The sequence below is a fragment of the Carettochelys insculpta genome, chromosome 3 (assembly GCF_033958435.1).
Source record: "Carettochelys insculpta isolate YL-2023 chromosome 3, ASM3395843v1, whole genome shotgun sequence".
Taxonomy (NCBI): Eukaryota; Metazoa; Chordata; order Testudines; family Carettochelyidae; genus Carettochelys; species Carettochelys insculpta.
The window spans coordinates 17,063,548-17,076,528 of record NC_134139.1 but is presented as its reverse complement, the minus strand read 5'-3'; the positions used below and the strand labels follow the sequence as shown (position 1 = coordinate 17,076,528).

General features: G+C 40.1%; 1 protein-coding gene across 4 annotated transcripts in view; it reads left to right on the top strand.

Moving 5' to 3' along the window:
• Positions 1-12,981, top strand: part of WDPCP (WD repeat containing planar cell polarity effector) — a 235,631-nt gene that overhangs the window by 46,691 nt on the left and 175,959 nt on the right. The window contains exon 1 of one of the 4 annotated variants that reach the window (XM_074989392.1): positions 8,413-8,579. The exons of the other annotated variants lie outside the window; for them this stretch is intronic. The gene's annotated coding sequence lies outside the window, so the exon portion shown is untranslated. Of the gene's footprint in view, positions 1-8,412; positions 8,580-12,981 lie in introns of those variants that run through there. 4 annotated transcript variants of the gene reach the window in all.

Below are 12,981 nucleotides of genomic sequence, written 5' to 3'. Positions count from 1 at the left end.
TTCAGAGTGTGACGCAAGAAATCTTATTGAGAACTGTTATGGAAGGACCTACCCACTGGAAAGAGTTTTTTTTCCTTCCTTTATTGAAAATAAGTTGTCTGATGCCCCAGAGTTTGAGGATTTATTTCATTTTGGAAACTTGAAAAAAAATTCCTACTTTTATCACTCCAGATATTCTCATCTTAATTGTTTTTGAATTCTCTTAAGCCCTTGGCCTTAGTTATACTTTGTGGCAGTGTTTTCCACAGGTGAATTGTACATTGTTTGAAAAGTATTTTCTTTTATAAGGTTTAAGTTTCCCACTTTTTAATTTTATTAAAATATGGCAAAGTTTGCTACTTTAGAGGCAATGGGACAACTACATTTATAGTGTGTTCCGAAATATTACTACTTCAACCAAATCCTCACAAACTGCTGCCAACCTGAGGCTGCATGATGATAAGGGAAAATGTCTTTAAATGAAAATTATGCTGCACTAATATTTCTAGGTCATAAGGCATTTAAAAAAATTTTCCACAAAACTTTATGCACCTCTTTCATTCTACATGGATATTTTTGTTTTGGTTAGTGGTTGAGTTTTGTGAGTGTGAAATTTTCAGAATGACTCATATTTGTCAATCTCCCCTTCCCCGTGCCCTCCAAAAAAAACCCAAACAAACAATTTTTTACCAGCTGTAAGATTTGTAAAAGCTCTGGTTTAAGATTAGGCTTAACCATGTTGGGAAGTAGCGAGGTCATATATTGGATTTCTGTTTTTCTTTAATGTCTGGCTGATAAAAGCAGGCATATTCCATAAACCAAAGCCTAGTTTATAATCATGTATTATGTTACAAGGTGGATGCCATGTTGGAAATAACTATTTGTAGGGCGGACTAATGAAGCTAATTAGAAGATTAAGTGATACTGTGTGTATTTGAACAAGCTGTAATTAAGAAGTTGAGACGGCTAATTTTTGTGATTTACAGACTTTTAAAATGGTATTTCAAGATGTGGGATTACAGTATTACTGCACATTTAGCTATTATTTTTACATCCCTTGAGGATTTGCTTTCCTGAAAATATCCACATTTATCTGTTGTATAATCAGACTTTGCTCTTTTAGTGGATTAGCATTGCCACTAGAGGGTAGTATTGAACTCAATGGTGTCATAGCTACTGATGTTTAGACATCTCTTGTCTCCATTTATGAAGTTTCACTCACTGGTGTCATGATGTCTATTTCCATAGCTACAGTTAGTAAAATGGTCAGTTTCTTGGTATATGAGCAGTAAATTGAATCTAGTGATAATTCTAATACAGTGGTGTCCAATAGGAATTCAAAGATGGCCAAACTAGTGGTTGTCATCCTTCCATATTCGCCACAGCTCCCTGTGCCTAAGTAAATGCCCTTCTCCTCCCCCGCCAGAGCCAGTCTCCCCCAGCTCCCTGTTCTAAATCAATGCCAGTAACTCACCAGAGCTGTTCAGGGCTTCTGGAGCCACCATCAGGGCTGCCAGAGTGACTGGAGCTACCACCAGGGTTGCCAGAGTGGGCGCCAGAGTGTCCGGGGCTGTCGCTATAGCAGCTACCACCACATGCATTGGTGGGTGCATGCGTGGATCAGGCTGATGGCACTCTTCACGTGCAGCTCCAGGAGGAGTCACATTTAAACCAGAGCCAGAATCGCCACACTGTGGTGTCCTGTTTGCCACATGTGGCAAGTGGCGAACATTGGACACCACAGCTCTAATTCATTTCACTTTGCAGTCAACATCTTGCTGTGAGCAAGCATTACTGTAAGGGTATCTGCAATAAAGAGGAAGTTAAAACATGATGTGAATTAGAGGGAAGCATATAGAGATCCAGCATATCTACCTAGTAGAAGGCAATAAGAGAAAGAGCTATGAGATGCCATGGAGGAGGGCAGAAAGGACAAGACCTCTAGCAAGGAAGGAAGGCTTGATCCTGTCCCCATTTGAAGCTCTTGTAGCTCATGTTGCCTTACAAGGTGTAGGATCAGCCACTGCCAAGACCACCTTTGGGTGGACAAAGACGACTGAGAGCAAGAAAGAGTGCTGGTTCACACCACTGCAGAGCGCTGCTGGGGTGTATTGTGCTTCGTTTAGTGCTGAGAATGTAGGTGACTGAGTAGTAGGTGCAAGAGATTTTTTCACCCCGACTGCACTCTACAGCCTCTTCCTGCTTTTCATCTTCCTTCCCAGAGGGCAGAGGTGTAAATACTTGGTTTGGAGATGAAGTGGGTGCACGTTAGCAGGGGCCTTTAGTCTACTCTAACTAACACGTATCCAGTAGTGTAACAGGGTGGTGCTCACCTCTCATGAGCACCCCCATCTGGCCAAATGCATTTGTCTGCACTCTGGTTACTTTTCAGCTACTCAGCCATCTGGGCAAGTCACACACTGGGTCTCAATCAAACACCCTTCTGGTGTACATGTTTACAGGGGCCCATTCCAGTGCCCTCTTGGTAATCTTTCCATCTAATTCTCACTCTGTTTGAGAGTGGTGGATCCCAGAGCTAATAATTCTGGAGCCAGTGTCTGGGTGATCTCAAGGCTCTTCTAGATCCAGCCCTTTGGCTGGGTCACTATAGGCCCATTCCTGTCTCTCCTCTGCCTCCCCGCCACCCCACAGGATGCCAAGATCCAGGCCAGTTGTTCCCAGTTGCTAATGGGGGTGTGTAGTTCCACCGTCAGTTCTGGGCCCCAGTCCAGGGACCTTGTAGATATAACTTTCTGCTACGTCCATTTTAATGCAGCTCAAATTCCCTGCGCCACTTCCCCATGGTTCTGCAGTGTCCTTTCCCTTACCTCAGTGCTCTGGCACCATCCATCAGTGTCTCCTGACAGTCCACAGTCCTGCACCAGCTCTCGACTTGGAGCTCTCCACGGTGCTGCCTCTCCCTCAGGAGAGGTCTTTTGGGGTGAGATGTGGCAAGGCCACAAGCCTCCATCGGGGGCTTCAGGGCCTGATCCACCCCATCACAGTCACTCATACAGGCCTTTTCTCCATCCATCACACTTTTTTGCTTCTCTCTCCCTCTCCTTCTGTCCATCACGTGGCCAGTTCCTGTACTCTGTTTATTCATGACATTTACATCTTTCTCTAGTTTCACATGAATGTTGTGTCTTACTGTGACTTTTATATATCAGTATTCTCTGATCCAGGGTAGATTGAGTTAAATCAAAGCAATTTAAATCACCAGACAATCATTAGTGTGAATCAAGTTACTTGAAACAGTTAAGAGTGACTGCACTTAGAATTCACTCAGTTTTGGAGTAATGGGACTCACTGGCACTTCTGTTTCCGAGAAAAGTGTTATAGAATGGGGTTCCCTTGGAACAGCTGAGTTATGCTGAAGTAAAATAGGGAATAGACTTTCAGCTTCACCATTATAGTCTGTGACCACAATGTTCCAAAATAAGGAGCATGTATTATGTAATATAAAATCAGAAAATGACACTCAGTGGCAACTACCAATTTAATTTCTCTTACTGCAGCTTTCTGTATTGCATACTTCAGTGTTTAAATCCCTCTACCTCTAACTTTTTATGTGGTCCTCTCCTCTACTGTCAAAAATGTGATTATAAAATGTTTGAACAAGTGCATTTTTTCTTCAAAGTCCCTTTTCCTTCTGCCTATCTGTGCAATAACAACATAAACCTATACTGTGGCATTACAATCTAGAATTAATTATTATAATATGAACATTTCTATTTTTCTGTCCTCCTCCACTATGCTGGTTGAGATCAGTATGCCTTAAAATAGAAAAATTGTAAGTCCTTTTCATAGTAACCTGTTTGAAGATCAGAAAGGAGTACAAAGGAAGAAAAGCTTTTTGTTTGTGTTTGCAATCAAATCTCAGTTAAAAGGAAGTCTGAGACACAGGCGTATTTCTTTTTTAAATACTGAAGAGAACTAGATACAAGTCTTGTTGGATTAACTGGAAGTTGTGTGCATCAGCAAAAATATTTAAAATAAAAACTAGCAAACAAGATGTTCATATTAACATGAACCTTGAAAATGGTTATGCAAAAGGTCACAACTGATGTTCAAATATTATTGAAATTTAATTTATTGCCTAGGATGAACACAAATAAAACAAGTAAATAGGTTGTAGTGAAGAAGCAACTGATAAATTATCTGAATGTGAAAACCATTTTAAAATAAAATACCAAAAATTATGTTTAAAGATAAAATTAAACAGCTCTTACTATACTCTGAGAAGATATTTCTAGATTTTCAAGACAACTTGTAAGTTTTAGGATATTTATAACTAGTTTGTCAATGTGTTTTGGAAATATTTAAATACATACATGGTTACTTAGCATGTTCATTTTATAAGCTGTAAAGGGTAAGGCCTGTGTAGTTCTGTTAGTGTAATGAAGGAGAGAAACTACCCACCAACATGTAAAAGGTTAAAGAGAGTCTTTCGATGCAGCTAGCCCTGCTCCATTGTGCTTGCAGCCAGTACCAAGAGGATAGAAGAGGAGAGAAACTGATTCAATTTGGGGCTGACTAGTGAGGAGTCAGGAGGTAGCTGCCTCCCTGCCTAAGGGGACAGATTACTACCCCACCAGCTGACACAGCCACCTGGAAACAAATAGTATCTCCCTGGTCAGAGGAGACCTAGGAGCACCTGCCTGTGAGAAACGCAGGTGACAAAAGCGCAGAAATCTTTTGGGATTTCAACCCCACCAAACTTACAGCTGTCCTGCCTGAGGATCCTGGGGCCACAATAGGATGCTGCCTGAAGTTCAAAAGGGCCACAGCAGGCCTAGAACTGATGCCAACCTCTCTGGCCAATCAGAGAGGTGGAGTCACAGCATCCAGGAAGCACTGTGCTGCAGCTCCCCTAGCTGTGGGAGGGGAAGGAAGAGTTGCAACAACACTAACAGAGGCAGAGCCACTTCCTGACTCTGCCAGGCAGAGCCCATGGGCTGTATCTAGCCCTAGCTTGCTTGATCGGGCCCATGAGGCCCAGGGTTCCCTACCCACCACTCAACTGCAGGGTGCAGTGGAGCAGAGCCCCAAGCTTCGGGGTCCAGATCTGGACTGGATGCCAGGGGTTCCACACCTTAGGCATAAGTACCTCTAAAAACCAGGACACTTTAATTTAGGTGCCTCAAGGGGCTTTAGGAGTCTAAAATAAAGGCACACAGGTGTGAAAATGTTGGTTTGTTTCAGAAGGAAAGTGAAGGAACAGTGATGCCAAAATAAAATAGATGCCTTTTAAACATACACATACTTCTGTTTAGTTTTATTTTTAAAGGGCCAAATCATTCCATTTTCACTCAGCTGAAACTCTTGTTGACTTCAGTGAGCCTGACTGAGCGTATGTCTACACTTACCCAGGGATCAAAGCTGCTGCAATAGATCCTCAGCCTGTGGGCTGTTGATTTTTCATGTCTGATGTAGATGGAATAAATCAATTTCTGAGCTTGCGCCCATCAATGCTAGTACTCCACCAAAATGAGAAGCCAGAGTTGATGGGAGACCAGCCCCTTCTGACCTTACTCCGTACAAGATGCTGCAATTAAGTATGTCAGCTTCAGTTATGCAAATAGTGTAGTTGAAGTAGATTGATGGCACCTCATACTAAACGAATCTGGCCACAGAATACTTTTGGGCTTGGCATATATTGATGGAACGCATTCCTGCTGGTCCCAGGGGGTGGGGAAGTTCATACCGAAAAATTGCTGCACATAATCCTCAAAAGTTGATTTCAAAGATAGGTTTTTTTAGACGTCTTCTATTTTACAAAGAGCAAAAAATTACAAGAAAAAATCATCTGAATGAACAACTAATGTCCATTTGATAGGAGGACTGTTACCACCCCTATAATTAAGTATAAAAATTAAAAATTAAGTAGACACCTAAAACAAAACATCAACATAACAGCCGAAAAAAGGATGGTTAGTGTCCGTCTTTTGTACAAAAATAGGAAAATATTGTTCAGAAAGGACTGTCCTTCCTTAAAGCTTAAACAAACATTTTTATGAAAAAGAAATGCAAAACAAATTAGGTGTGGAGCAATGCTTTTAAGTTGTAAGGGAGTAGGAGGAAGGCTGGGCAAGGCGGAGGTTAGATGGAGCGTGTTTGCCCAATTAGCCCCACCCCCGGTTCACCTGCAGCCGGTGTCAGGCTTGGAGGGGGTATAAAAGAGGAGAAGCCAGCCCAGTTTGGGGCTGACCGGCCAAGAGGCAGGAACTTGCCCTGACACATGCAGGTCTGGAGTCAGAGCTGCCACCAGGTTGAGCATCAGAGGAAGGAGCCTCCGAGCCCTTCTCCAGGCAGAGAGCAGGAGGAACCCCAGAGAACCAACCCCGTGCAGAGGGGAAGCTAGACTCTCAGGGCTACACCCCAAACTAAGACTACAGCCCTTGGGGTGGGCTACAGACCTACACCCCGGGCCTCTAGGCTCTGCAAGGGGCCTATCCACTAGGTACCCTGCCATCAGGGAACCACTTACAGTTGTGTTTTTAAAAATTTGTCAATTTTACAGAAAACTACTGGAAAATAAAAATAAATAACATTTTACTTTTTTTTTAATGGAAAGTGTTTTTGCATCTCTGTTTTGGCACAAGTCTGATAATAACTATACTATTATGAATGTATTATAAATATTAATATAGCTACAATCTAAATACCATTCAAGTACCTTAGTATTTTTGATACACACACAATTTCTTATTTAATATTTTAGGAGGAAAATATCAGTAGCATCAACATTTTTTCACGGAACACCTATTCACATTGCATGGAACACCAGTGTTCCACAGAACACGGTTTGGAAACGTTGTTGTAGACCAAGCCTAAAGAGCGAGGCAGTAGAGAGGGCATTGAATTTTAGAGATAAATATGCACAAACTTTGTCTACAACCATGAGTACCAGTTTGTACCACAGCAATAGTCTCACTAAAGTAGTTAGTTACATTAAAGTCCGGGATTTTAGCATGTGCAGAAAGAGTTTATCAGCGTTTGTTATAATTTTAAAGTATGGTGGTCATTAAAGGATCATCTGTGTTACTTCAACTATACCATTATGGTTAAAGTGGTTCAGCCCTCCTAGTGTGAGCAGTTATATAGGTATAAAATGGATCTTTATTCACTTATGGCAGAAGAAAAATGGAAATTCCTGGATGTGGTTTAATTAGGCTGCAACTTTATTCGCTTAAAATACCTGGAAGTATCTGGTAGCAGTTTGTACATTACAGGGAGGAAGGGGTTGGCTCCAATCTGGAGTTAGGAGTGTTCAAACCCTTTCCTCGGCTTCCTTAAAAGGGACCAGGAAAAGGAGGCATTTGGCTCCCTGCTGATGGGACATAGTAGCCCCTCATTCATCTGCCATAAAGGATGGGTTCCTTCAAATCATTTTCCAGTCCCAGTGTATCCAATAACCATATGCCTTTTCTACCAAGTACCTGCCCTGGACATCTCCCACAGCTATAGGTATAAATTGTAACATGCTGACTTAACCCACCCACTCCACTCCACCAGACCAGCTATGGAAATGGTGAAAAACCTTGGCCAATCTGATGGGGAGGGAAAAATTCCTTCCAGACTCTCTGGGGAAGAAGGTGATGCACCCAGCACATCAACAGGGAATCTGGGCTTATTCCAAATACATGTGTGGTGGGTTCTTCCATCCTGATCATAAGAAAGAGGGTCTTTTATAGCTGCTGGGGGTATAAATACCCCTCCCACTCTTCGTTAGCAGGAAGAGTGGGTTTGACCCCAGCTACGTTCTGCCCTTCATGTCCATGCCTGTAAGCTTTCTCCCTTCCCCACCCCTTTTTGGAAAGGAACCCTTAAAGGGACAGTGCCCCCTTTCTTCTGGCAACCTGAAGACAGACTCAACACACACAAAGATTGCCATGAGCAGTTTATATTGGTGTAACTGTTCCAGTATGGGAAAGGGAATTAGGGTATAAGGCACTTTTATACCAGTTTAACTGTATCTGCACTAGAGCTTGGACAAGTATAAGTATTTCTGCAAAATATCTTCCTATAACCAAAATAGGTGTACCAACAGGAGTCAATCAGGTTGTAGGTAATGTAAAATTGCACACAATGGAAGTATCCTTATGTAATCAACACAAATACTTATCCATCGGCATCCAGAAATATGTAGTATTCAGAAAAGTGTGTTTTAGAACATCTCTTCCCTGCAAATGTTTGAACAAGACTGACCTTACAAGGTTGTGATATTTTTTCAAGAGATTGCTAATCCAAGAAGTCAAATATAGCTGATGCGCAACAAGTAGCGGTTCTTTTACCATGTTGTCTAAGATTCTATAACACACAGCTAAGCATCCACACTGTTCAAAATAATGATTTCTGGAATCCTGACACTTGAGTCAAATAAAAATGCAGTGAATTTCTGAAATATTTTTGCTTATTTTTACAGAAGCTGTTCAAGGGTCTGATCCCTCTATTGGCTCTGCGTAGGTGGCGTTTTCAGGGCATTCCACCTAGAGATCCCAGTGGAGTTCATCCCTGCAGAGCTAGTTGCAGGAACACACTGGCAGTATTTTTGAGTCTGGGTACGATAGATGAGCAGTAGCTATATTAAATGTAAGGTGTGTATTTAAGACATGCTTTTAATTGCTATCACTTGCAGCTAAAGCGTTTGTTCTGCTTTATGGCTAATTTTGTTGCAGTCACACTGAAATATCAAAATTAAAAACAGCAAATATAACTTAACTACTTGTAATTCCAAAAGACAGGAGTTAGTTTCAGATTTCTAAAACAATAATAAAAGCCACAAAGAATGAATTCAATGATGCATGAAACAACTTCAGGGCATATGGAAATAAATTTACAACATATGATTTTCATGCCAGTATTCTTGGGTTATCAGATAATGTATTTCCTTTCAATGATTATTCAGCCTTTTCTTACATTAAGAGCTTCAGTGTGTATTTCATTACAGTATGCACTCTGAGTTGTACACCCATTTACATATTACCTTTTTCTTCTGAATTAAAAGCCTGAAACTAATATTTCTAGATAGGTCAGATTTTTGTATTGAGTTGGTTTATAAGAGAGTGTACAGATTTCCACTTCCTTAAATTGAGGATTGCATTTATACTTGGAGGTTCTGATTCCCATTTACACTAAAACTGCTTCACATTTCGCTGACAGTGTAAAGAGGACTTTGCTTAAAGAGGGGGTGGCCTCTGTGGGTGCATGCAGGGGAATGTACTCCATTTAAAGCCCTTTACATTACCACAATGGCAATGGTGTTAATGGGACATAATGAAAATGGGAACTGGGCCCCAAATGTTATTTATTATGCAATGTCAAGCTTCTGGTTAAACACACACATGCAGTTTTGCTAATGCTACCTTAAAGATGAGAATTTAAACATGCAGGTATTGGAATGTCAGAGTTACGATTCCCACAGTGACCGAACTTGGCCCCGTTCTCAATTGTTCATTCTCAAGCTCAGCTTTTTCTTTTCTAGAGTTCCTAGCCCGTGTAAATTCTGACCTGCAAAAGCCATATTAGGGGTTATTAGATACGGAGATGAACCAGAAACCCACATCTGCCTCCACAAGCCCAGAACTTAAATCCCAATAAGAGCAGTGTGACTTGGGGATATTTCTCCATTGAACCAAATCCCAAACACCACTTGCACTTGGAAAAGTTCTGTTTCAATTCTGGATCAAAAACTTAGAGGATGCTCTTACAAATAGAACAAGGCAGGTAAATCCATCACACTCAGATTGCCGCTGACTTCAGTTGTGCCATGCCAAGGGGCAGGGGTGTGTGCACATGGATCCATTTTCAGGATATTGCCCTCAGATACTTGGGCAAAAGCTAACAAAAGAGTTAACTTCTTATTTCGCTCACTGGCTCTCCTGTGTCCAGCCATGGCAAGCAGATGGAAGAGGGATACCTACATGAAAATATTGATGCTCGTATGAAATTTGAGACAATAAAGTGGTTTTCTTAAATCACTTTGATATTAGCATTTTGGTGGAATAAACTACAAGGGGGAATTAAGAATCTGAATTATTTTTCCACTTTACCAGACTACAAACTGCTTCCTGGTAAAGGTTTTTATTTTTTTTTTTTTAAATGAGATTATCTCCATTTTCACTTTCAATGCCTTCTATTAGATGGCACTCAGATCACATATTTTTTTTCGAAGACATGACATCCATGTGAACAAATATAAAGGGAACGATCCTTCTCCCATCAATGTCAATGTATATTTTTCCATTGCTATGGAAACAGGATTGAGCTCAAAGATATCTACTTGTTTGTACAAGGTAAATGTTGTTTAAGATAGTTTAATGAAGTTACAGTAAAATAAAATAAAAAATAATTATCCAGGTTTTTAAAATGTGTTTTGCATATTTTGCACAATGAGCTGACAAATCTATTTCAAAGCTACAGTACACGCTGCCTGAACTAGTGTATCTGATTGGATCCAAACTTTATCTTGCAAAGATGAAGGTTGCATTTCTTAATATCACTGTGCTGCAAGGAATTACTCTCCTTGGTGAATGAGAAATTGGTCATGAAGAAGAAGAAAGAGAGACTGATCATTGGTGCTCCAGATATCACGCAGCAGAAACATAGAATGAATTGTAGCGTGGTTTTCTGGCTTACCTCTTAGCCTGAACACCTGATATCTGATCAATTATAGCTTTGACAATGAGAAAGGGAATGAGTTCCAGCGATTATAGAGATACAATTCTGATGCCTACATAGAAAAATAAAAAAGAAAACAAAACTGAGCTTGAGGAGAGATACTCGCTGGAATCTTATAAAAATGATAGCCATTTCCTTATGCTCTCACTTAATTAATCTTTATTAAAGTAAAAAACAATACAACACAAAGAAAAAAGCTCTCTGTAGTGATATTTTGCTACAATAGAGCTCACTTGAGGACTCTGGAAAAAGTATTAGGTAATGCATAGTTAGATAGACAACACAGCAAAATGTGTGCATATATTTTAATTTATATTTATATAAACATATATAACCCATCTTTATATAAAGTAAGGTGTGAAATCTTCCTGGCAAAATAAGTCTTTTTCTTTCAGTTTTTAAAATCAGAACTGATGCAGTTAAAGAAATGCTGTAAACTTTGCAAGTCATTTCTGAAAAGAATTAAGAAAATTATGCAACAAATCATATAGTTGGAGAGCGAGATGCTATAATTTGTTTATTGTCGCTGTGTTAAGTTCCTTCAAATATTTTTCCTAGCAGAGAAAAATAATTCTGAAATAGTGAAAACTAATGCATATAATGTATCGTTTTGGAGTCTGGAGTAAAACATAATCAAACAGAAAACGTCTCGAGGATAATTAAAAAGTTTTTCTGTGATTTGGTGATGACTTCACTGAAACAACCCAGCTCCACTCTTGGCACTAATTTGCCTGCTTGTTGATGGGGCATAGAAGCTATAAACTGAATTGTTCCTCATGCCTAGATGTCATACTTATAGATCAGCCCTGGAGTATGTTGAAAGTGTCCATCTTTAACTCCTTCTGTGAATAAACAGAGGACATTGCTCCCCTGAACAGTCAGTCCATCATTTTTCAGCTGAGGACTGAAATATAATTTTGAATATGCCGCTTCAGTTTGATCACTTTCTTACACAGCTTTTCTTTTTTTTTCAATAATGTAGTGCAAATATTTAAACCTCGGAAAAGTCTCCAAAAGTTATTATTTGGTGCTGAGTGCAAAGTACCTTTCAGTCTTTTTCTCTCTGACACTCAAGAGAAAAAAACACTTGAAAGCATTCTTTTGGTGCTTAATCTGTTACTTCCCTTTTGCTTCTCTCTTTCTTTCGGGCTCTCTGAGGCTCAAGGCTTGGATGATAAACAGACTAAAACAAAAATATAACGGCAATAATTGGATGAAAAAGCAAGGATTGTGTTCTATGTATTACCATAACTGTTCATGTCTCTTTTGGCTCTCAGACTTGGAGAAGTTTAAATCAGCTTGGGGGATGCCATGTTTAGCAGATGCTTTCTACTCGCTCTTCATCATAATCGGATTGAGTGAATGATGACTTTGAAGTTTGCAATGAATAATGAGCTTAATTTGTGAGTGACAGTGAACCTACAAGCTTGGAAGAAGTTGATTGCCAGAATAAAAACATAAGGCTAGTTAGAGAGAATACTTTAGAGACCAGACCATCAGGTTTGAACTATGTAGACTCTATGTAACCTAAAGAAAGGACTCTTAGGAAATGTCAGTGAAAAGTCTGCCTTCCAAGAAATAAAATGAAAGCTACCTGATGCTGTAAGAGGTCGAAGTATATCAGTTGTTCAAGGGGGTTGTTCTAATAAAAATGGTGAAGCAATATTTTATACTGAGAGCCTTAATGGTATAAGTCACACAGCTGTGTTAGATTTCTCATGAGAATCTATCAAGCAGTTCTGTAGCACCTTAAAGACTAACCCATTTATTTATTAGGTGATGAGTTTTTGTGGATAAGACCCACTTTTTCAGATTGGAGTGTAGACAATTATAATCCAGGGTTTATATAGCAGGAAGGGTGGGGGAAGGAAGGAGAGGGAAAGCGGGGAGGGCCCCTGAAATTTCTCCACCTTTGATATTTGCAGGAATGGCACACATCTGACTTAATTTACTTCTTCCACTGGTCCTATGAGTGACAGGTTAATTAATGTTTTCTCATCAGTCAGAAAACACATTTTATAGAGGACCTTTACTGTGTGATTCTTGAGGAATTGTGTTTTTCTTCCATTTTTTGCCAAAGAAAATATTTCTGCATCAGTTACATCTTCAAGAAGAAAGAGAATATTACAGAATTTAATGGCTAGTTTCCTCTCATCATCTGCCACATGGACAGTGTTGTCCTGTATCCTCATCCCATGCTTATCCCTAAAGTGGAGCCTGAATTCTGGCAGTCTCCTGGTGTTCTTACCAAAACCACATTTTCACCCAAGGGAAGCTATACCTCCCATTTACTGTGGGTGTGTCTACACTACCAGGCAG